Here is a 22,804-nt window from a genome sequence, read left to right as displayed (position 1 = left end):
TTTTCTCAAAGTATAAAGTTCATTCTAGTACGTAGGAGGCAGAGACAGATGGCTGAGTTCAGGGACAGACCTGTTTATGTATGAAGCATGCTCCTGGGCAGGTGAGAACCTACTTCAAAAAAAAAAAATGATGATGGTGATTGATGTGTTTATGTAAAGAGAAGGGGGATATATTCTATGGAGGTGTGGTGAGGTATGGGGGAGGGGATGTCTCAGCGGGCCCACGCCAAGGCATCCCTTCCCCCTGAGGGGCCAGCCACACGACAGGATAGTATAGAATAGGGTTTATTAAGGGCATGGGGAGGGGAGTTAAGAGGGTAGTAGGACAGAGAAAAGCAGAGAGAGAGAGAGAGAGGGAGAGAGAGAGAGAGAGAGAGAGAGAGAGAGAGAGAGAGAAGAAAGAAAAGAAGTAAAGGAGTTGAGGCCAGCCATGAGCACGTGGAGAGAGAGGGGGGAAGGGAATGGAGAGAGAGGGGGAAGGCAAAGCAAGAGCAAGAGAAAGCAAGAGAGCAAGAGAATGAGGAGGGGGCAAGCAGCCCTTTTATAGTGAGTCAGGCACACCTTGCTGTTGCCAGGTAACTGGTGTGGAGCATAGCTGGCTGTTGCCAGGTTAACTATGGGGCGGAGCTTAGACAGAATGCTAACAGTGAATATGATGATGATGATGATGATGATGATGATGTAGTGGTGGTGGTGATGATGATGATAGAACAGCAGCAACTGCAGGGTTAGGGATGGAGCTCAGTTGGTAAACTGCTTGCCTGGCATACATAAGGCCCTAGGTTTGATCCCTAGCACATACATACAAATAAATAACTAGTAAATCAGAAATTCTCAAAAGTTGTATCTACTTCAGCAAGCAGTTTTGCTCTCCCTGCCCCACCCAACCTAAGCCACCACCGATCGATTTACTTTCCATCTTTATAGATTTTCCTATGGATCTAATGACATTATTCTTGTTTTTGCAAACCTGAGGGCCAGTCCAGGGCCTTCTGCTTGTTTGACTAGTACTCTACCATTAAGCCAGCTACAAATGATGTAGCTCAGTCAGCCCTCTGATGATGAGCCTCCCTGATGGTGACTCATGGTGACCTTTGTGGTTTTTATGTAGTTTTTTGTTTATCTGTTTGGGATAGGGTTGTTTTTTTGAGACACAGTCTTCCTGTGTAGACCTGGTTGTTCTAGAACTCACTGTATAGACTAGGCTCTTTGGAAGTCACAGAGATCTGCTTTTCTCTGCCTCCACAGTTCTGGGATTAAAGGTATGTACCACCATGGCTATTTTTATGTAGTTTTTTCTTATTTTGAAGTCTAACATGTACAGAGAAAAAGCATAAGACATACTAATGAAACTTTGCATACTGAACCTACCAGATAAACAGCATCCAGATCTAAAGACCCAACCTTACCAGCACCTAGGATGCTCAGCTCCTTCCAGGGTAGCTTTTCTGACTTATAAAATCATAGACCACTACTTCTTTTGCACTTACAACAACAGGATTATAAAGTATTCTTCTGTCTGTCTGTCTGTCTGTCTGTCTGTCTGCTTGCCTGCCTGTTGGTCTATCTCTCTCCAGGTTCTCATTGTATAGCCCCAGTTGGTCTGGAACTCAGACTGGCCTCAAACATACATCGATCCACCAACCTCTGCCTCTGGAATCCTGGGATACAGGTGTGGGTGCCCTGCCCCGGCACATCTTTGTGTCTGGCTGTTTTTACTCAACCTGGTAAAATGTGTCCATATTCCTACCCATAGCTATCAGGATTGTTTTGTTTTGTTTTTTTTGAGACAAAGTTTCTCTGTGTAGTCCTGGCTGTCCTGGAACTCACTCTGTAGACCAGGCTGGCCTCGAACTCAGAAATCCACCTGCCTCTGCCTAAATGCTGGGATTAAAGGCGTGCGCCACCACTGCCCAGCTTTGGTTTTCCTTTTTAGACTAAGAATATCTAACACTGGATGTATAGCTGGGGGTGAAGTGGGGTTCTGACATCTACAAGACAATAGAAGAATCTATTTCCTGAATTATTTGTGTCAGTAATTACCACTAAATGTTCAAAAAAATGTCATCCAATGCCCTTCCAGATTTCTTTTTTTTTTTTCTGTAAGATTTATTCTCAAATAATCAAGTGGAATGCTTCTTAAATGTGGCAAAGTACGTCATAGCCATTCACATTTTATTTGTGGGCCAGTATAACTCTGTCCTGGGGAACAAAGTACAAGAGAGATTTTTGTGCGTCAGACCTTGGCCAGTCTTTCTGAATGCTCAAGGGACCTGGGGAGACTGTGGCAGTGTCAGGTGTTACAGGGTTTTCATTGTGGCCTCGTCCCCAAAGTTAAGCCCCAGTTGCTCTTTGTGAAAGGGGAATGAGGTCGGGACTGATACGGAAGGAATTGGGGTCTTTTCTTGATTGTCTCATTAATAAAATAATTTAAGAATGGACTCAAAGAGAAGCCTGAGGATAGTTTTATTAGAATTCAAATGAAAAACCCCAGGGCAGGCAAGCTGTAAATCTGGGTGGCTGCCTAGGGGAGGAAAATAGAAAAGAAGAAGAAAGGCTGAGTTTTGAGGTGGCATGGAAGTCAGATACATGGGGAACATGCAGTCATGTGGTAGGGAGGAGGAATTGGGGAAAACGAAAGGAAGCCTAATATCACAGAGCAAGCTTGGGTTCTAGCCAGAGTCCCACAGGAAGAAACAGGGCCAGCCTTTAATCATAGAAGCAGGTGGATGAGGTGGATGAGGCCTGTCTGGTCTAGGTAGTGAGATAGTTCCAGGACAGCAGAGCTACAGAGTGAGACCCTGTTTCAAATCAAAACAAAAACCAGAAAAGTTCCATCTTTCTGAGTCCTGACTTGACCCAGAAAGGAATATGGAAGCAGCGAAGCTCATGGCTGCTCTCAGCAGCTTGGAGGGACTGTGCTGGGGTATAAACTTGGGGAATGTAAAGTATAATATCTCTTTAAAGGAATAATGATCCTGCCTGTCTCTTTAGCATGGCTTAAGGTGAGCCCACATTCCTAAGAGTGGGCCCCCTTTATGAGGAGCCCCCTTAGCCAATCACTGAGCTTATCTTGCTGGAATGCCAGGAGTCTTTTCTTCATGGACCCATACTGCTACTGTGAGAGCATCTTGGCCAGAGCAGAAGTGTAAGCAGCAGAGAGTCCTTGATATTAAAAAACACAGAACCATGAATATGCTTCCTCGCTGGGTACCACTTCTCTGTAGCCATCAAATTAACAATGATGCTTACTCCTCAAACCAGGCATGGCTGGAAAAAATTCTCCCTAAGCAAATGGGCAGGAATCAACAATCACTTCTACAAATTTCTTTTTTTTTAAACTTTATTTTTATTGTGTAGGTGGTGGAGGGAAGGAGAGGGAGAGGTGACAGTGGGCACCAACACGTCACAGTTAACGTGTGGAAGATGGAGGACAGCTTTGTGGAGTCTGTTTTCTCCTTCTACCCTTACATGGGTTTCCAGAGGGCTCCAACTTGGGTCCCCAGGTTTACCGGCTGAGCTATTTCACTCACTCTCTTTTTTAGACTTCTGAGTGTCATCCTAGCTTCTGCTCCAAATCCCGTGAGAGATTTACAAGAATGTTTTACAAGAAATGTCACCAGAGTTCTCCCAATTCTATGAGAAACAAAGGACTACATTTGTTTGTTTAGGTTAGGTTTGGTTTTTTAGACATGGTTTCTCTGTGTTGTTTTGGCTATCCTGGAAGTCTGTTTGTAAACCAGACTGACCTTGAACTCAACAAGATCCACCTGCCACCTGAGTGCTGGGATTAAAGGTGTGTGCAACCATTCCCTTTAAATGCTTAAAGCTATATAGTTTCTCAGTTTACAGAGGAAAATAGAGGAGAGGTAGTTTGTCCTTGGGTAGGCACAGCCTTGCTCATCACTTTCTGTGATGAAAGAATTTTGCATGAAATGTTTTTTATGATATGTGTAGAACAGGAATGCTTAAAGGAAAACATTTTCTTTTATGCACCTCTCTCCTTTCTGAGAGATGGGACTATTGTAGAGTGTGACCTGATTTGAGTTTGCTCTGGCAGCAATCAAGGCTGCGATTCTCAGTTCATCCCTGTTGTAGCCTAGGCCTGGGCAGTGAATACGAGGCTTTGCACTTTCTAGCTGGCCTCAGTCTTACTACACCTGCAAGACCCCTCACAGGCCTAGGGATATACCTCAATAACAGAGTAGTTTTGTAGTACAAGAGTGATCCATCAAAAAATGTAGGCAAAGAAAGCCATTAATACCTCAGCTCAAGCAGCATACTTCCAGCAATCTTCAGTGTCTGGTTGGATAAAATAATTTCTTCCCTCAGTTCTCACTATGTGCAAACCTGCCTCAAACTCTATTGTGCTACAGTGATATCAGAGTCCGTCTTTGAATGCATTTTTCCATTAGGAAATACATTCTTTGAAAACACACAATCAGCCGGGCGGTCGTGGCGCAAGCCTTTAATCCCAGCACTTGGGAGGCAGAGGCAGGCGGATTTCTGAGTTCGAGAGTTCGAGGCTAGCCTGGTCTACAGAGTGAGTTCCAGGACAGCCAGGGATACACAGAGAAACCCTGTCTTGAAAAAAACTAAAAAAACCCAAAAAACAAAAAACAAAAAAAACCACACAATCAATAAATATGATTGATTATATAATGACTTTCCCAGCACTCAGAAGAGGCAGGTGGATCTCTGTGAGTTTGAAGAGGCCAGATTGGTCTGCAAGAGTGAGTTCCAGGACAGCTTGGGAGAGGGAGGGGGAAAGGGAAGGAAGGGGGAGAGGGAGAGGGAGGAGAGGGAGATCTTATTCTGTAGTCCTGGCTGACTGGAATTACGTATCCCTGGCTGGCCTCATATTTTTATTTTTAGATTTATTTTGTTTTAGATGAATGAGTGTTTGGCTTACTTGTATGTGTGTGCACTGTGTGCATTCTTGATGTCCTTGACAGGAGACAGAAAAAGGTCCCTTGTGACTGAAGGTGTAGATGGTTGTGAGGCACCATGTGGGTGCTGGGAATGGAGCCCAGGTGCTCTGTAAGAGCAACAAGTGCTCTTAAAGAGCCATCTGTAAGATGAGTCGTCTTTCCAGACCCCTAGCTTCAACCTTTCTATAATGTCCTACTTCAGTCTCCTGAGTACTGGAAGTACAGGTTGGAGTCAATATGTTCAGCTTTGTTTATTTATTTTTTAAATCCTAATATTGTGACTGAGTCACACTCATTAAAGTAGCATACCCCTTTAAATTCTAGCTCTCAGAAGGCAGAGGCAGGTGGATTTCTGTTAGTTTGAGGCCTGCCCAGTTTATGCAGTGGATTCTAGACCATTGATATTGAAGGCTCCATTGTGATTCACTCTTTTAGTGAGTGTCTGAAGACAGCTGCAGTGTACTCATATAAATAAAAAATAAATCTTAAAAAAAAAGAAATACCATTTACTTAAATAACCTAGCTCTGTCTTTAGTAATACTGGCTTATTTATGGGGAGAAAGGCTGGTGCTGCAGCAAGTATGCAGAGGTCAGAGGGGACTTTGTGGAGTTAGTTTCTCCTTCCTCCTTTATGTGGGGTCCAGGATCAAACTCAGGTCACTGTCAGTCTTATACAGCAGGCACCTGGCCTTCTGAGACATCTCAAATCTCTACTTCTTGCAAAAAAGCTCCACCCCCAATTTTTAAAAAAAATTCATTTATTTAACATACTGAAAGCCTTTTTTAGATTCTAGGCAATCTTTTGTTACTAGAGGGGAAGACAAAACTGTACAAACCCTTGCTTCTAATGAGTTTGCCTTTGCCCATAGGCTTTACCCAAGTAGGAAGCAATTAGTTACTTTCGGTTCTGTTTCCCTTTGCCAGTCAGCACCTTGAAAGTGGGTAATTTGAGGTCATGTTTCTGGAATTAGGGTGAGGCCTCACTGGGTCATGGAAGGCTGGCTAGATAGAGAAGATGGTTCCTGTTAGTTGTGAGCAGGCGCCAAGCCATATACATCAAGGTAGGTGGGTCAGTAAGGCAGAGGTCACGCCGTTGGATGAGAGATAGAACGAATCTCTCTTCAGAGGGAGGTTCCTGCCTTAGCCCTAAGCATCCTCTAGGTTTCTGCCAGGATTAGTGTTCTGCTGCCATGGAACCCCAGCCCAGCTCAGCCACTAGACAATAAGGACGCAGTTACCCTGGAAACACAAAGATGGGATATAAGGCCAATGCTGACCCTGAACAAGGGCTGCTTGGCTGTGTTTCTCTTTAAGCTGGCCTGGAGGTAGAATCCAGTGCTATCACCGAATGGATGAGTGAATAATCTCTGTATAGTAGTGTTTTGTGAGTCCAGTCTCTTTGACGCATCCTGGCTGCTGGTGGATGCCCTGCGGTTTTACCACAGTTCATTTCTTACTGTCTCAAGCATTTTTACAGACTATTTACTGAAAGAGATGAGTAGATTGACTCTACTTAAGATGCACACTATAGTTTCTCTGCTCTGCTCCCAAAATCAAGTATTTGAGGCAAAAAGAGAATAGGAAGCAGGCAGGTGGGGGCTAGGAGACCCAGGCCAGCCATCTGACTTTATGCAGCACTGTTAGGGGTCCCTTGACAATGGTTCTTCCTTTCCTTGTATTCTTTCTCCTAGGCCTCCTTCCTTTTCTCTTCCCCTCCCAAAACTCTTGCTTTGTACACAGGGTACCCTTGAGCTGGGTTCAAGTGGTCCTCTTGCCTTAGCCTCCTGAATACTAGGAGACACAAGATGTCTGGCTTACCTTGTTTTTCCCATGGGAATCAAGCTCGCCAGCACAAGCGTGTGTGTGTGTGTGTGTGTGTGTGTGTGTGTGTGTATGTGTGTGTGTGTATGTGTATACCTTAACAGGAACCATGGTCAACCCTATAAATGATCTTCAGACCTACCCTAAATGGTCAGAGAAATGAACTGACCTGGTCATGTAATTCATACTTCTTCATTTCATTAGAAGTTGGTCCTTCATCCGGGCAGTGGTGGTGCACACCTTTAATCCCAGCGCTTGGGAGGCAGAGACAGGCAGATTTCTGAGTTTGAGGCCACCCTGGTCTACAGAGTGAGTTCCAGGACAGCCAGGGCTACACAGAGAAACTCTATCTCAAAACAACAACAACAAAAACAACAACAACAAAAAGAAATTGGTTCTCTGACTTCTCCAAGGCAGTCAGTCATCCACTTCTCTGGAAGAACTCTGGCTCAGCAGTTCTCCTGGACACTGACTTAATCCATAGGGCCTGATTAAGGACCCACCAGAATTCCATTCACAGAGAGAGATGCACATTCCCAATAAACAATGTATCTCCTGATGAGGCCCCTGCAGTGCATGGTGAACAGGAATGAGAGAGGAGAGCTGGATACTGCTGAGACATTTTATACTCTAAGGTATAAAGAATGAAACATACCTGCAGCCCAGTAATGTCCAGAGTCTCCTTATCTGACAAATTACAGCCCATTCTAGCCAAGATAAGCACCAGGCATTTCCCCTGGACTGCAGGTAGCTCCAGGCAACCTGTCTTCATAGCTTCATGAGTCCTGCATAGACTCTTAGAACTCATCAATCCAGATGAGTTATTTTGACAGTCTTGTAATCTAATCCTTTTGTACGTTGATTTTTTGTTATAACTGTTTCTAAACGCTGAAGCAGATATGAAGTGGGTGGGAAGTATACATTTTATATGTATTCTTCTAGATGAATGACATGTTTCATACATAATAATGGAATGGGGAGGAAAAGACCTTTTCAGTCTTAATTTATCCCAGCCTTAGTACCTGATGATAAGATTACAGGGAGAAGTCCTTACCAGATCCTCTCTTCAGGCCACTACAGGCTTCTCCTCGCTTGTTCTCAAAGGAGTACTTCCCCATGAATTTAAGACTTTGTAAGGAAACTGGTTACACCAAAGGAAAGCCCTGAAATAATCTAGCAAGTTTTTTTTTTTTTAAATAAGGAATATTTGCTCAAAGGCTGGAAGTTTGTTACTTTATCAGGTGAGGCATGGTGACAGATTTGATTTAAAATTTTTTTGTTATTTTTTATTTTGTTATTAATTGTTACATTTTGTTATGTTTTTATATTTATACATTTTGTTATATTTTTATGTTTCTTATTGTTATCTTTTGTTATTATTACATTTATTTGTGTATGTGTGCACACATGAAAGAGCATGCCACTATGCCCAAGCACATGTGGAGGTCAGAGGATTACCTGCTTTCTACTTTGATTGTGTTTTTTTTTTTTTTTCTTTTTCGAGACAGGGTTTCTCTGTATAGCCCTGGCTGTCCTGGAACTCACTCGGTAGACCAGGCTGGCCTCGAACTCAGAAATCTTCCTGCCTCTGCCTCCCAGGTGGTGGGATTAAAGGCGTGTGCCACCATCACCTGCCCTGATTGTGGTTTTTAACCCTAGAGTCATTTCTCTAGACCCATAATGCCTCAAATTTTAAAATTACAAATTATAATAGATACTTAAAATACCAACCTGATGAACTTTATGGTATCCATCCTAAGGGGAAAAATACCCAGAAGTGAAATAACTGCTTTGAAATATAAAACATTTGGGGCTGGGCACATAACTGAAATGCCCAAAGATACTTGTTCTATAGGGTGGATAGTTTTAGTTCACAGGATTCATTAAAGGTTTGAGGCTGTGTCAGAGTAAAGTTCTCCTATAGGTTCCACTAATACTATGTCCTTTTCCTCCCTGTAAATTGGACATCTTTTATATGGATGATTATGTTTTTATTATATTTTATCTTATCAATTAGATTTGCTTTGTTGGTTTCTCATTAAGTTTTATTAGTTCCATGATTTACATTTGTGGCAAAAATGTGCAAATATTCAGCTTGTTTTTATTTTGGTTATATCCTAATTTTCTACTTAGGGTTAACTGATTAATTAATTTTCTAATTTGATTGCCTAAAATAACCTGCCTAGCCATTGGGGAAAAAATTAAGTGTATTTATGTACTAATAGAAAACAATGGTCAACTTATTTGATTAAGGGAAATAAATATGATCATGTTACTCCTTCTTTATCATACATATATATTATTTGAAAGTGTAGTTATAGCCGGGCAGTGGTGGCGCACACCTTTAATCCCAGCACTTGGGAGGCAGAGACAGGCAGATTTCTGAGTTTGAGGCCAGCCTGGTCTATAGAGTGAGTTCCAGGACAGCCAGAACTACACAGAGAAACCCTGTCTCGAAAAAACCAAAAACAAAAACAACAAAAAAAGAAAGTATAGTTATTATTATATATATGTATATATTACTCTTAAGATATATTAACTCATTTCTGCCAAATAGTATCAACGTTTGCTTATTCACTGATTATTCCCTTCCTCCCCCCATCCTCCTATCTGAAAAAACCCATCCTATAAAACAAGTGTCTTTGAGCATTTGGGTTAGAAGTTAAGATGAATTCATCCCTTCTAAAAAAAAAAAAAAAAGCTGTGTGTATATGTGTAATATAATGTAATGGGAAGATCAACTCCAAAGCCTTGTATATAGCAGGTAGGTGCTTTACTACTGAGCTCTCTTCTTAGCTCCATTAATTATTTGTATTTTCTGTTTTGTAGCAGACATGCAGCATGGCTGTTTAGGTAAAACCAGGGCCTTTGCAGAGTTTCCTGGAGAGGCCCACACTGGGAAAATCCTACTACCTGATAGCTAATAAGCTGTACTGGAGTAGGGTCAGGAACATCCATGGTATTCAGTGGTCAAAGGCCTGCTAGCACATTGCCATTAGATCAGAAAACTTTTGGGGGAGGGGTTGTGTGTGTGTGTGGTTTTTTTTTTTTTTTTTGAGACAGGGTTTCTCTGTGTAGCCTACCTGCCTTTGCCTCCCAGATGGTGGGATTAAAGTTGTGTGCCACCACTGCCCGACTATCAGAAAACTTATAAATGAAGTAACATATATATTATATTTGTTTATGTTGATTAAGAAAGTATTCTGGTCGGGCTGTGGTGGCACACGCCTTTAATCCCAGTACTTGGAAGGCAGAGGCAGGCAGATTTCTGAGTTCGAAGCCAGCCTGGTCTACAGAGTGAGTTCCAGGACAGCCAGGGCTACACAGAGAAACCCTGTCTTAAAAAAAAAACCAAAAAAAAAAAAAAAAAAATTCTGAAGAACACTCACCAAAGTTCTGTTCTCCCTTCTCCGTGTTATCTGTGTTACCTAGACTAAAATTCCCAGAGTACCCTTCCGTAGACTTCTCTTTTGAGAAAGCACTTAATTGGCAAGTGCTAGCTAGCTATGTAAGTTTTTTTTGGGGGGGGTGATTTTTTTAAAAGATTTATTTTTTATTTTATTTTTTTTGGTTTTTCGAGACAGGGTTTCTCTGTGTAGTTCTGGCTGTCCTGGAACTCACTTTGTAGACCAGGCTAGCCTCGAACTCTCGAACTCAGAAATCCGCCAGCCTCTGCCTCCCAAGTCCTGGGATTAAAAGCGTGCTCCACCACGCTTATTTATTTATTTTTATGAATATCAGTATTTAGAAGAGGTTTCAAGTCTTCTGGAACTATAAATGCAGATGGTTGTATGAGCCACAGTTTGTATGCTGTGAATTAAATTCTGGTCCTCTGAACAGAAGCCGATGCTCTTAACCACTGAGCTATCTCTCTGGCCACTGTAGTCTATTTTTTTTTTTTTTTAAGACGTGTCTCCCTAGGTAGCCCAAGCTGGACTTCAACTCATGGTCATCTTCCCTTGTCTTTCTAAGTGCTGGGATTACAGTCATGTACCACCATAGCAGTATTAGCTACATAGTTCTCAACTTCCCCTTTTCCTTATCAGTCTTAGCTCAGGCCCCACCCTGCTTTAAGAAGTATGTACATGTATCTGTACTAGTTACTTTTATGTTGCTTTGTTAAAATGTCATGATCATGTGCTAGCTATGGAAGGAGTTTATTTTAGCTTACAGTTCCTGGGGATCAGAGTTCATCATGGTATAGAGGTTTGACAGTGGGCAAGGTGTTAAGATTGGGAAACTGAGAGGTCCCATTTCCAGAAGCAGAGACAGCAAACTAGAGAGGGGCAAGGCTACAAACTCCCAAAGCCCTCCTCAGTGGCCTATTTTCTCCAGGATGACTGCACATCCCCATAACCTCTCCACACAGTCCCATCAAGTGGGGACTATGTGTTCAGACACGTGACTATTGGGGGGGGGCATTTATCATTCAAACTACCACAGTCTCAAAGTATAGCCAGCCCTAAGCCAGATGATTAATTACAAAGAAAAAATGGCATAGGAATTTGGATCCCAGAGGGGAATCATCAGATACAACTAATTTGCCCTTGGCTCTGTTCATACACTTTTGATGTAGGCTCACATCAGAGGCCTTGCGATGAGAGTTAATCTGAATGTCAGTATAGCCAAGATGGCTTGAAAGATATGGCAAGGAGGAAGTAAAATTAACAAGTTCAGGATAGTATTAGGTAGGCCTAGTAGGCCTTAGTACGGACTTACAATTTAGTATTGCCTTTAGGAGGTTTGGGAAATGCCATTTGATTTGAAGCTGTAAGAGATGGGGCTTTTAGCCTGACAGTGGTGGTGCATGCCTTTGATCCCAGCACTCAGGAGGCAGAGGCAGGTAGATCTCTGAGTATGAGGCCAGCCTGGTCTAGAGAAAGAAACCCTGTCTCAACAAGCAAACAAACAAACAACCCACCCCAAAGGTCTGGCTTTTGTGAGAAATAGATGGAGTTATAATGCCAGTGGAGCTATCATGGAATTAAGCAAAGTGGAGGTTTGTAGTAGGCTTTAACTACTACAGCAGGAGAAACAGTGGCATGTTTAATCCAGAATGAATGAGGGCAGGGGGAGCCAACACTTATTGACATTTGGCTGTGTGATCTGATAAAAGGGTGAGAGGTCAAGGGTCATACTCCAGTTTTTGGCCTGAGCCACTTGACTGAATATCACTCACACTGGCCTCTCTGCTTGGTCCATGGGGACAGTGGTTGCTTCATAGTGGTTATTTTGAAAGACAGAGAGATTAACTAGACTGTTACTTCATCATGGAAAGATGAAACAGGCCGGACCCTGGGCAAAGCTGATAGTATTCAGAGAACAACAGATTAGAGACATTTAGGAAATAAAAGATTCTTGTGAGAATTGGTTGATTTACTAAAATTGGAGATAGCTGGTTCTTTTTAAAAAAAACAAAAAACAAAAAAACAAGTAACCATTAATTGGTATGTCTTAATGGCAGGGATTGCCTGAGGGAGGCCTGTAAAGTCCTTTTGTAGAGTCCTGGGGCTAAGCTTAGAATTTTTCTTATGCTTTGAGGGATTGTAAAAGGAGGAGATTGAGGAAGATAGTAGCTGCTCCTTCAGTGAGTGACTTTTGCCAGCCTCTGTCTTTAGGGGTGGTAGACTGGTTTCCCAGAGCAGCACTGACAATCTCCTGGTACTCGTGGGATGTGCAAATTCTCAGACCTCAGCACACATCTACAGAGTCACAAATGCTGAGAGGAGTTTTAACAAACCCAGATCTGATTCCATGCACAGCAAGGCCCTAGGTACACTCTAAAAAAACTTCCATCCTTATCCCAGGTTACAGGATAAAGAATACCTACAAAAACACTGCATGGAGCCCAGCATGGTATCATACATGACCAGCCTGGTCTACAGAGTGAGTTCCAGGACAGCCAGGGCTACACAGAGAAACTTTGTCTTGAAATGTCCAAAACAAACCAAAAGCATTGGATGTGACTGGAAACAATTGAAATGTTAGCAGTCAATAATAGCAGCATTCTGTAGTTTACAATTAAGGGTGTGGGGTATGCATGCATGCATGCATGCAGACTGCTTACATTGAAATGAGTAATCCTTGTTTGTTCATGTATCATTGAGAGTCTCCTTATGTAGCCCTGGCTGACCTAGAACCAGCTTTGTAGACCAGGTTGGCCTAGACCTTGTGGTGATCATTCTGCCTCTGCTTCCCAGGTGCTGGGATTATATATAAGTAACTCCATGCCTGGCTGAGATAAGTAATAGGTGTGTGTCCTTGGATAAATAGGCCTGGGAAGTACTTCTTACTTTCCTTATCTGTAAAGTATGCATTCAAATAGGTAATTACTTAAGTGGGTTTTTGTGAGACATAAGTGATTTTATAAAGTACCAAAGGAGTATCTGGTCTATAAATAGTGTACTTAAAAGGTAATCTGCATAAGTAATGTATTAAGGAAAACCATCTCAAGATTCATTTAATAAGTGATGGTCTGCCTATATATTTTGGATATAAAAATTATTAAGCAATCTAAAGTAAAGCCAGTGTAGATTTTGGAGGCTCAAATATCAGCATTGCCTTTTGTGAACCTTTTTTTTTACTTTTAGGAAATACATTGAAATCTCCAATATAGGACTGTGAGGAAAAACTGATGATGTATCATGCTTGGTTCAGATGTGTTCTCTTCCCCTCGAATTGCCCTTCGGTTCTTTTCACCGTTTCATAGCTTCATTCCCAGTTTCTTCTGCTATTTTGATATTGAAAACATTGCTATTAGTGGCAATGTAACTTTTTGTCTACAAAGGTTTTTTTCCCCATGAATCAAGGTTCTCAAAGCAGTGTAGTGTCGATAATTAAGTCCCAGTAGCCTATATTTATAAGTGGCATTTTTTGAAATTTTAAGCCTTTCAGCCTTTGTTTGTAAATGTTCCAGTAAGTTCCATTTAAGGACGAAACCACCAAGGCCATTACAAAAGACCCAAGTCCATACAGCCTATGTCGTGTTTTCCCCATACTCCATGGCTCAGCACCCTTTAAAACTAGCTGGATGACATTGATTAGAAAGACTTTAAACCTCCATTTCCTAAAACAGGTTAATAAGCAGTACAGGTAAGCTCACTGTGCAGTGTTCAAAACTGCGTTTTAATGCTCCCATAACGCAGCAACCAGGGACATTACTAAATTTGCTCCCTCTTTACACGAATAAAGGCTCCAGGAATAACCGTTTGTAAAAGACACTACTTAGCGGCGAGCCATCTTTTTTGTTCGCGCCACCTGAAAGGACAGGGAGGCTTCAGCATCACTGCAAGAGAAAGGCAGCTTCCTTGTGACGTCAAATCAGCGGGCTCTCGCCCCGGCTTTAGGCCGGTTCCGGTTCCCTGGCTTTCCGGACGCCCGAGTGAGCGAGCGCGGCGCCGTACTGCGCGTGCTCCGCAGAGGGACGCGAGAAGGTTGGGTCCAGCTCTCCAAACTGATGCCTGATTGGCTGGCGTTGTGCTGGGGGGTTCCCTAGCCCTTTCTGCAGGGGTAAAACAATAAGAGGGGGCGGCGGCAAAGGGGGCGGGACGTCCGTGTTCTTGGAGCTCGTTGCAGCTCTAGGCTCTTAGGAAGAGGTGGCTGTGAGGGGCCCAAGCTCGCGGCTTTCTGGATTTCGAAGCCTCGGGTTTATTCGAGGGAGGAGAAACTGCTGCGGCCGATCCCGCGACACTCCTGACCTCCGCGCGACGTGCCCGCCGCCGCTGTTGGTTGGAGGTGTGTACGGGGGCCGAGAGGGGCGGTCGGTGTGGTGGTCGGCAGGGGACATTTCCCTCCGCTCCGCGGCTCGCGGCAACCGTCCGGTGTGTGTGCTTGGTGTCGGGGTTAGTGCGGCAGAAACATTGTTCTCGCCGGCTGCCTACGCCAGCAAGAGTGCGTGCGTGCGTGCGGAACCGAGCCTTTCCTGCAAGGTGAGCGGGAGGCTGCGTGGGGAGGAAGATGACCCGCGCGCGTGGTGCAGAGGAGGGCACAGGTGGGGCTGGGGATTGCTAGGATGAAGCGGCCGGGGGGGCGGGGGTACCCTGTCCGCCGCAGCTTCCAGAGCGCGCCGACGGACGCCAAGCCGCGAAGCGGGGCAGTGGGCTTCTGCAGAGGCCGTTTTAGGGTGGGAAGCCCACCCGCCTGACTTTTTTGCTCGCTTGCGGCCCTAGTTCCCGGTCGTCGCCCCGCCCGTGGGGGAGGGGAAGGAGGCCGTGTCGGCGGAGGCAGAAGCAACGCAGATGCGAAAGTAGCGGCCTCCGGGCACCATTTCTGTGCCCGGAAACTGAATCCGGGGTTGAAGGTGGCTCCACTTGCCGGGTTCTCGGCGTTCCCCCCGCCCCTCCCGGATTATCCCGAACGTGTTCGGATACTGGGACTGTAACGTGCGTCTCCTACGTCCTTTTTCTGCAGGCGATCTCCGGTTACCCAGGAATAAAAAGGACGTTTCGGTGCTTTGGGAATGGGTTTTTCTCCCCCCACTATTCTTTGGGGTAGGATGAGGGGAGAAGAACGTAAGTTTCCCTAGATGGTGTGGATTTTGTTAGTGGAGTCTGAGGTTTTCCTGCGTCTCTAAGGGCAGATTTCTTCAGGTGCCTCTTTGGTGCTTTGAGGCTGTAGGGTCGTTTTCACAATTTCTGCTCCCAAGATATAACTAGTTTTAAACCAAAGCACAAAAAACATTTAGGAGGTGCCTTTTGCTTCCTTAAAAACAAAACATGTGCACCAAACTGAATCAAGGAAAATTGCCCACTTTTCTCCAGGTGTAATTGTTGCTTAAGGTTTCTGCTTTTTAGATTCTAGACACCATACCTCGTTTGTTCCAAATACCCAAGCAGGGCAACCATTAGCTGCAGTTTAAAAGGATACACTAATTCTAGATGAGGATAGTAATTTCCTTCCCAATTCCATATTTGGCAGTTATTGTAGCCCTAGGCATGTGAACCAAACTTTCTGAGTAAACACTTGGCTTTGCCAAATCCAGTGATCCCTTTATAGTCTTTAGGTTTGGACCCAGTGTCCCACCACTCTGGAGTTAGAGGCAGGCAGGCGGCTTTTTGAGTTTGAGGTTAGTCTGGACTACATAGAGCTAGGGCTACCTAGTGAGGTACTGACTTAAAAAAAAAAAAAGTTTGGTCAGTTTGGACTTTAGGACTGAATTATATATTGTCCCTTCGTTACCATTTTAAGTCATATACTCCATCTATTCTCAGTGTATACAAATTATTTTGTTCTGAAAAATCGATTGTGAGAATGGCTTCAAAATGTGTTTTCTAGTGTCTTAGTTCTGTGATGGTTTAGGTTATTGAGTATTCAGAATTGAAATATTGGTGGGCATGGATGCATGATTTTAATCTCAGTACTTGGGAGGTAGAGGCAGACAGATCTGTAGGCTACAAAGTGAGTTCCAGGACAGCCAGAGCTACACAGAAAACCCACTCAAACAACACAAAAAACTGGAATTGAAACATTAGTGATGGTGGATGCAAGCCTCAGATGGAGTAACTAGAATGCTCGTGGAATGGATGGTTGTCAGGAGCAGATAAAGAAGTTATTTGATAATTTAGTAAATTAGCTTTGGCTGAGAGTCTGAATTACACGTTCAAGGCACCAGCGATACCTGGTGCATTGGTAGTATCCAGATTAGCTAATAGATGATGACGGCAGTTTCTTGTTCAGCCTTTGGCCTGTGAACCTAGGGCAAATTTACTATCTAAACTAAATGTTAACTTAATGACCTGAGTAGGCGAACTATTAGGCAAGTTCTGGTTTTGAAGACATTGTTGGCATTCTGTAGAAGGGGAATGTGGGCAGCTATATTTGTATTAGAGATTAAAATACCAAAATTTCAGTATCAGCAACCGGAAATTTACAGTGTCCTGAGATTCTTGACAGCAGTTTTTTCTTTGTTGTTGCAGAATTGTTATTACACATTATGAATATTAGAAGTTCTTTTCTTTCTTTTTTTTAAGAATGATATATTTTATGTATATGAATGCAGTGTAGTTGTCCTAAAGCACACCAGAAGAGGGCATCAGGTCCCATTACTGATGGTCGTGAGCCACCATGTGGTTGCTGGGAATTGAACTCAGAACCTCTGGAAGAGCAGTCAGTGCTCTTAACCACTGAGCCATCTCTCCAGCCCTAGAAGTCATTTTCTAAATTGCCTTAATTTTTCCTACATTTTATGTTGCATGGATATGAGGATGATGAATGACATCTTGTACAAGTTGGATTGCTTGTGAACAGAGAGGGTGGCACTGAGTTGCAAGTTCTGACCTAGTTACTACACTGGTAGATAGATGTGTGCTTGAGGACCGAGAAAGCAGACCAGTGTGCTTTTTTCACACTCTTAGCAAAAAAGGGTTTTTGTGCTTTGGTTTATTTTAATCATCTCATTTCTGGATATTTTATCTATCCAGAAATTGTTACTGAACTAACATTGGGGATATTTGTTACCATATAGTGTTGCTGTCCTGTCGTGTGTGTCTGTCTTTCTTTCTTTCTTTCTTTCTTTCTTTCTTTCTTTCTTTCTTTCTTTCTTCCTTTCTTTCTTTCTTTCTTTCTTAATTGCATTTATTTAGTTTCTTGGAGACAGGATCTTTGTATAGCTTGAGTTAGCCTGGCATATGCTATGTGTCCTAGGCTGGCCTGGAATTTATGTTATCCTGCCTTTGCCTCCTTGGCACTGATATTGCAGGTACATGCTTAGCATGAAAATTAAACTGTACAGTTTCTTAAGGGCTTATTTTACTACTTTTAATTATGTCCATGCAAGTGAATATGTGTGTATCAGAGGTATTAGATCTCCTGGAGCTTGAGTTATAGTCAGGTTGTGAGCTTTCAGATATGGGTGGTGGGAAGAAGTCAGGTCCTGCAAGAACAATATGCACTCTTAACTACAGAGCCATCTCTCCAGCCCCTAAAGTTTGGTGTTTTTGTCATTCTTTTAAGACAGGCTAATCTTGAATTCCCAGAGATTAGCCATGTTGTGGCGACCTTGGATCCGAGAACCACCCAGTGATAGACAAAGACAAAGGAAATTATGGGTAAAGGCCTGGAGAGATGGCTCAACGGTTAAGAGCACCGACTGTTCTTCCAGAGGTCCGTCCTGAGTTCAATTCCAAGCAACCACATGGTGGCTTGCAACCATCTGTAATGGGGTCTTGTGCCCTCTTCTGGTGTGTCTGAGAAGAGCAATGGCAGTGTACTCATATACATGAAATAAATATTTTTTTAAAAAAGGGAACCAAAACCCTAACCATATGGGACAGGTTCTGAAGTACAGAAGCTCAACATGACCACCATTAAGAAATGCTGTGCTAGCCGGGCAGTGGTGGTGGTGCACACCGTTAATCCTTTAACGCCTTTGATTTCTGAGTTTGAGAGTTCGAGGCTAGCCTGGTCTACAGAGTGAGTTCCAGGACAGCCAGGGCTATACAGAGAAACCCTGTCTCGAAAAAAACCAAAAAAATAAAAAAATAAAAAAAGAAGTGCTGTGCTGCCCACAAAACAGTGGAGTCACTTGCTCACCACCTATTGTTTGTTTGCTTTGTTTTGTTATTTGAGACAGGGTATCTGGTTAGCCTTGAACTCAGAGAGATCCACCTGCCTCTGCCTTGCAAGTGCTGGGATTAAAAATGTATGCCACCACACCTGGCCCAAAGTAAATAAGTGTAAATAATGAAAACATCACGCTGATGACATAAAATTCCTGTTCTTGGAACTAAGGGTGAGGAACCTCTTTTGAATTACAAGTATCAGTTTCATTTTTCTGTCAATGAAGTTAACACCTTCCCTATTCAAGGAGGTAAAGGAATCCCAGGAAACTCACTAAACTTTAAAGTATAATGTGAGGGTGGGCATGGTTGCTTATGTCTGTAATGTCAGATAGATGTCTGAATTGGAGAGCAGCCTGGTCCTATAGAGGGAATCCTGAACAGCCAGGGCTATATAGAGAGACCTTGTTTCAGAAGGATGGGGTAGCACATCATTTCTTAATAGTGGCCACGTTTAGCTTTTGTACTTCAGAACTGCTTATCATTAGGGTTGTCTTATCCATAACCTCCTTAGGTCTATCACCGTGGTTCTGGAATCCAAGGTTACCACAACAAATCTGTTCCTTGTCCTAAAAATGAGTGGATGGATAGTATTGTGGTCACTAAAGTCACTTTAAGCAAGACCTTTGGGAGCCTTGGATATGGTTACAGTGTTAAAATGGAGCTGAATTCTAAAATGGGGTCTAGCCTTTGGGTCAGTGAGAATGGGCCTTGGCCTAAGAGTGAGCCCTGCAGAGGGAGTCGGGGGGGCGGGGGTAAGCATCCTGTTCCGGAGATAATAAGCTGGGGCTAGGCTTGGGCAACCTTTGATAGCATGTTCTGGCAAAGAGGCTACAGTATGCTAATGGAGACATTTTTTCCAAGGGTAAAATGATATGTATACCCTTACAAAGTTGGGAGTTTTTCTGTATTTCCCCTCCTTATCTAGGTATTGTTTTGTTTTCTTGACCTTTCTCAGTAAGAAAGTATGTTTTGTTCTCCACAAATACACATTTTGCATATTCTCTCCAAGCATTGAAATAACCATGAAAGAATGACATGAAATTTCATGCAATTAGTTATAGTGAGTGGGGCGTGTGTGTGTGTTTGTGTGTTTTAATGCTTATAAAGATTGAAGGGTACTGAGGATATAGCTCTGGTAGATTTCTTCCTTAAAACATGCAAGCCCTAGGTTTGATCCCTAGTGCTTCATAAGCTGCATGTAGTGATGTCACACTGTAATTTGCTTCTGAGGCATTGAAGGCAGGAAGAACAGTGACCTAAGATGCTGACACATGACACCTGTGTCAGAGAGGGAATGAGAATCAAAGATCCCTTTGAGAGGCAGGCGGATTTCTGAGTTCGAGAGTTCGAGGCTAGCCTGGTCTACAGAGTGAGTTTCAGGACAGCCAGGGCTACTCAGAGAAACCCTGTCTCGAAAAACCAAAAAATCAAAAAAAAAAAATCCCTTTGTTTGAAAATGCTTGGGCCGGGCAGTGGTGGCGCATGCCTTTATTCTCAGCACTTGGGAAGCAGAGGCAGGCAGATTTCTGAGTTCGAGGCCAGCCTGGTCTACAGAGTGAGTTCCAGGACAGCCAGGGCTATACCCAGAAACCCTGTCTCGAAAAAAAAAAAAAAAAAAGGAAAAAAGAAAAAATGCTTGGGGGCTGGAGAGATGGCTCAGTGGTTAAGAGCAGTGACTGCACTTCCAGAGGTCCTGAGTTCAAATCCCAGCAACCACATGGTGGCTCACAACCATCTGTAATGAGATCTGACGCCCTCTTCTGGTGTGTCTGAAGACAGCTACAGTGTATTCATATATAATAAATAAATAAATCTTTAAAAAAAAAAAAAAGAAAAAAAAAGAAAAAATGCTTGGGACCACAGTGTTGAAGGAAATTGCAGGATTCTTAGATTTTTGAACTATAAATAGGCTTGAACATCTCCAGTCTGAAAAGCTGGAATGTTCTGAAATTTGAAACCTTTAAACAGTTGCACTGATAATTATGGCCAGGTATTTGCAGTTAGATTTGATTTTCTGAAGAGTCATTTTATCACTAGCAATAGAGAAGGTCCTTACTTAGAACATGGGGCGAGACCATTTAAGATCTATGAGATCTCTGTAGATCAGGCTGGCCTCAAACTCAGAAATCCTCCTGCCTCTGCCTCCCAAGTGCTGGGATTAAAGGCATGCACCACCACCTCCTGGCCCCTCCACTCTGTTCTTGATTCCTTTTTCTAGATTTCCCTGCTTTTGTTCCCATCTAACTTTCCTAGTTTACCTTTACTTGGTAATATTTTTAGCATAACCAGACTTTAGCCATTAGGTATTACTGTGTCAGTTGTACTGTTCTTACTAATGTGAGTATATTGAAAGTGAGTAGTTTTTAGCTTAGTGATGTTATGGCAGGCATGGTACATTTACTTAATCCCAGTGTTCAGGAGCCCTAGGCAGAAAGACTGCTATGAATTCAAGGCCTGTCTTGTCTAGAGTGAACTTCTGTTGCAAAAACCAGTAATGTTGAGTAAATTTTCATCTCCCTCAATGATCTAGTTGGAGTCCAGGACCTCAAACTAGGCAAACTAGCTAATATCCCTGGTCACTTTTCATACTTTTGATCTTTATTCTAAAACCATATTTCTCTTTAGCCTTTCTTTTCATTTAAGACACTCACTCTATATATAGATCAGGTAGGCCTCAAACTCAGGTGAGGTGCTAGTATTAGAGGTGTGCCATCACTCCTGGCAGTCTAGCTTTGTTTAAATGTATGTGCATAGGTTTTTTGGTTTTGGTTTTGATTTGGTTTTTTTGTTTTGTTTTGTTTTGGTTTTCCAGACAAGGTTTCTCTGTAGTCCTGGCTGTCCTGGAACTCACTCTGTAGACCAAGCTGGCCTCAAATCTGCCTGCCTCTGCCCCCTAAGTGCTGGGATTAAAGGCATGCGCCACAACTGCCAGGTGTATATAGGTGTTTTGCTTGCATATCTGTACCATATGTGTGTGCCTAATGCTCAAGGAGGCCTTGGATCCCCTGAAATTGGAGCTGCCAGGTGAGTGCTGGGTATCAAAAGCCCAGGTATGCTGGAAAAACAGCCCCTGCTGTTAACTGTTGAGCCATCTCTTCAGCCCCTAGAACCTTAGTAGCATGCCTGTTGGATGGTTACCAGAAAGGGATGAAAATTGAAAAACAGTTTTAAAATTTTAAAGTTAGGCCAGGCTGTGGTGGTACATGCCTTTAATCCCAGCACTTGGGAGGCAGAGGCAGGCGAATTTCTGAGTTCGAGGCCAGCCTAGTCTACAGAGTGAGTTCCAGGACAGCCAAGGCTACACAGAGAAACCCTGTCTCGAAAAACCTTTTTTTTTTTTTTTTTAAGATTTATTTATTTATTATATATGAGTACACTGTAGCTGTCTTCAGACACACCAGAAGAGGGCATCAGATCTCATTACAGATGGTTGTGAGCCACCATGTGGTTGCTGGGATTTGAACTCAGAACCTCTGGAAGTGCAGTCAGTGTTCTTAACCACTGAGCCATCTCTCCAGCCCCCGAAAAACCTTTAAAAAAAAAAAATTAAGGTTAGGTTGCACTCTGTGACATAGTAACTTTTTTCATGTGCATGGTAAAGCTGTTGGCCACAGATTTTCCTCATCTTTTGAAAGTATAGCACAGAGAAAAGATTGGTCCATGGCGGCAGGGATGACGATGGAAGAAGCCTTCCAACTCTGTGCCTGTGACTTGGAGTTTCTGCTGCCTTCATGCATCAGTCAGTTTTAAGTCTTCCATTAGATTTTTTAACATAAGTTTGATAACTAAAAGTTCAGGGCTGGGGACTGATGGCTCAGTGGTTAAGAGTACTGGCTGCTTTTCCAGAGATCCTGAGTTCAATTCCCAGCAACCACATGGTGGCTTACAACCATCTGAGAGGGATCTGATGCCCTCTTCTGGCAGGCAGATGCATTCATACATTAAATCAATAAAATTTGGGGGAAAAAAAGTTTAGGGCTTCAGAGAGATGGCTCAGAAGTTAAGAGCACTTTCTTGGTTCGTTTCCCAGCATCTACATGATGGCTCACAACTGCTCATAACCCCAGTTCCATCGGATCCCATGTCCTCTTCTGGTTGCTTTGGGCACAAATAAAAATAAAGTCACACATCCTTTTCAGACAAATATGCTTGTGTGTGTTGATCTACAGACATTTTTTTGGTACTTGGGATTGAACCCAGGACTATTTCTTGAAGTTACAGTACTACATTACTGATTAGATAGTAATCAGCCATCTTACTTTAAAAAAAAAAAGTAGAGTTTGGGACTTTCTCTCTTTGTGTTTGCATAGAAATGGAGGTCAGAAGACAAACTATGTAATGAAGTCAGTTTTTTCCACTATGTTCCTCCTCAGGAATTAGGTCAGGCAAATGCTCTTTTACCGCTTGTCCATTCCATGGGCCCTCCTCACCTTTCTCCTTTTTCCAAGTGTGTGTGTGTGTGTGTGTGTGTGTGTGTGTGTGTGTGTGTGTGTG

At 43.0% G+C, this 22,804-nt stretch overlaps 1 protein-coding gene across 6 annotated transcripts in view; it reads left to right on the top strand.

Annotated features, from left to right (window-relative positions):
* The window catches only part of G3bp2 (G3BP stress granule assembly factor 2), a 75,312-nt gene that overhangs the window by 32,358 nt on the left and 20,150 nt on the right, over positions 1-22,804 (top strand). For 2 of the 6 annotated variants that reach the window (XM_028752591.1, XM_028752588.1), the window contains exon 1: positions 14,309-14,680. The exons of 2 other annotated variants lie outside the window; for them this stretch is intronic. The gene's annotated coding sequence lies outside the window, so the exon portion shown is untranslated. Of the gene's footprint in view, positions 1-14,128; positions 14,681-22,804 lie in introns of those variants that run through there. 2 more of the 6 variants (XM_028752589.1, XM_028752586.1) reach the window with 2 other exon arrangements.

Source organism: Grammomys surdaster, unplaced genomic scaffold (assembly GCF_004785775.1).
Source record: "Grammomys surdaster isolate TR1022 unplaced genomic scaffold, NIH_TR_1.0 125928, whole genome shotgun sequence".
NCBI lineage: Eukaryota > Metazoa > Chordata > Mammalia > Rodentia > Muridae > Grammomys > Grammomys surdaster.
The sequence above is the reverse complement of the archived record's forward strand: the minus strand, read 5'-3'. Positions and strand labels throughout refer to the sequence as shown.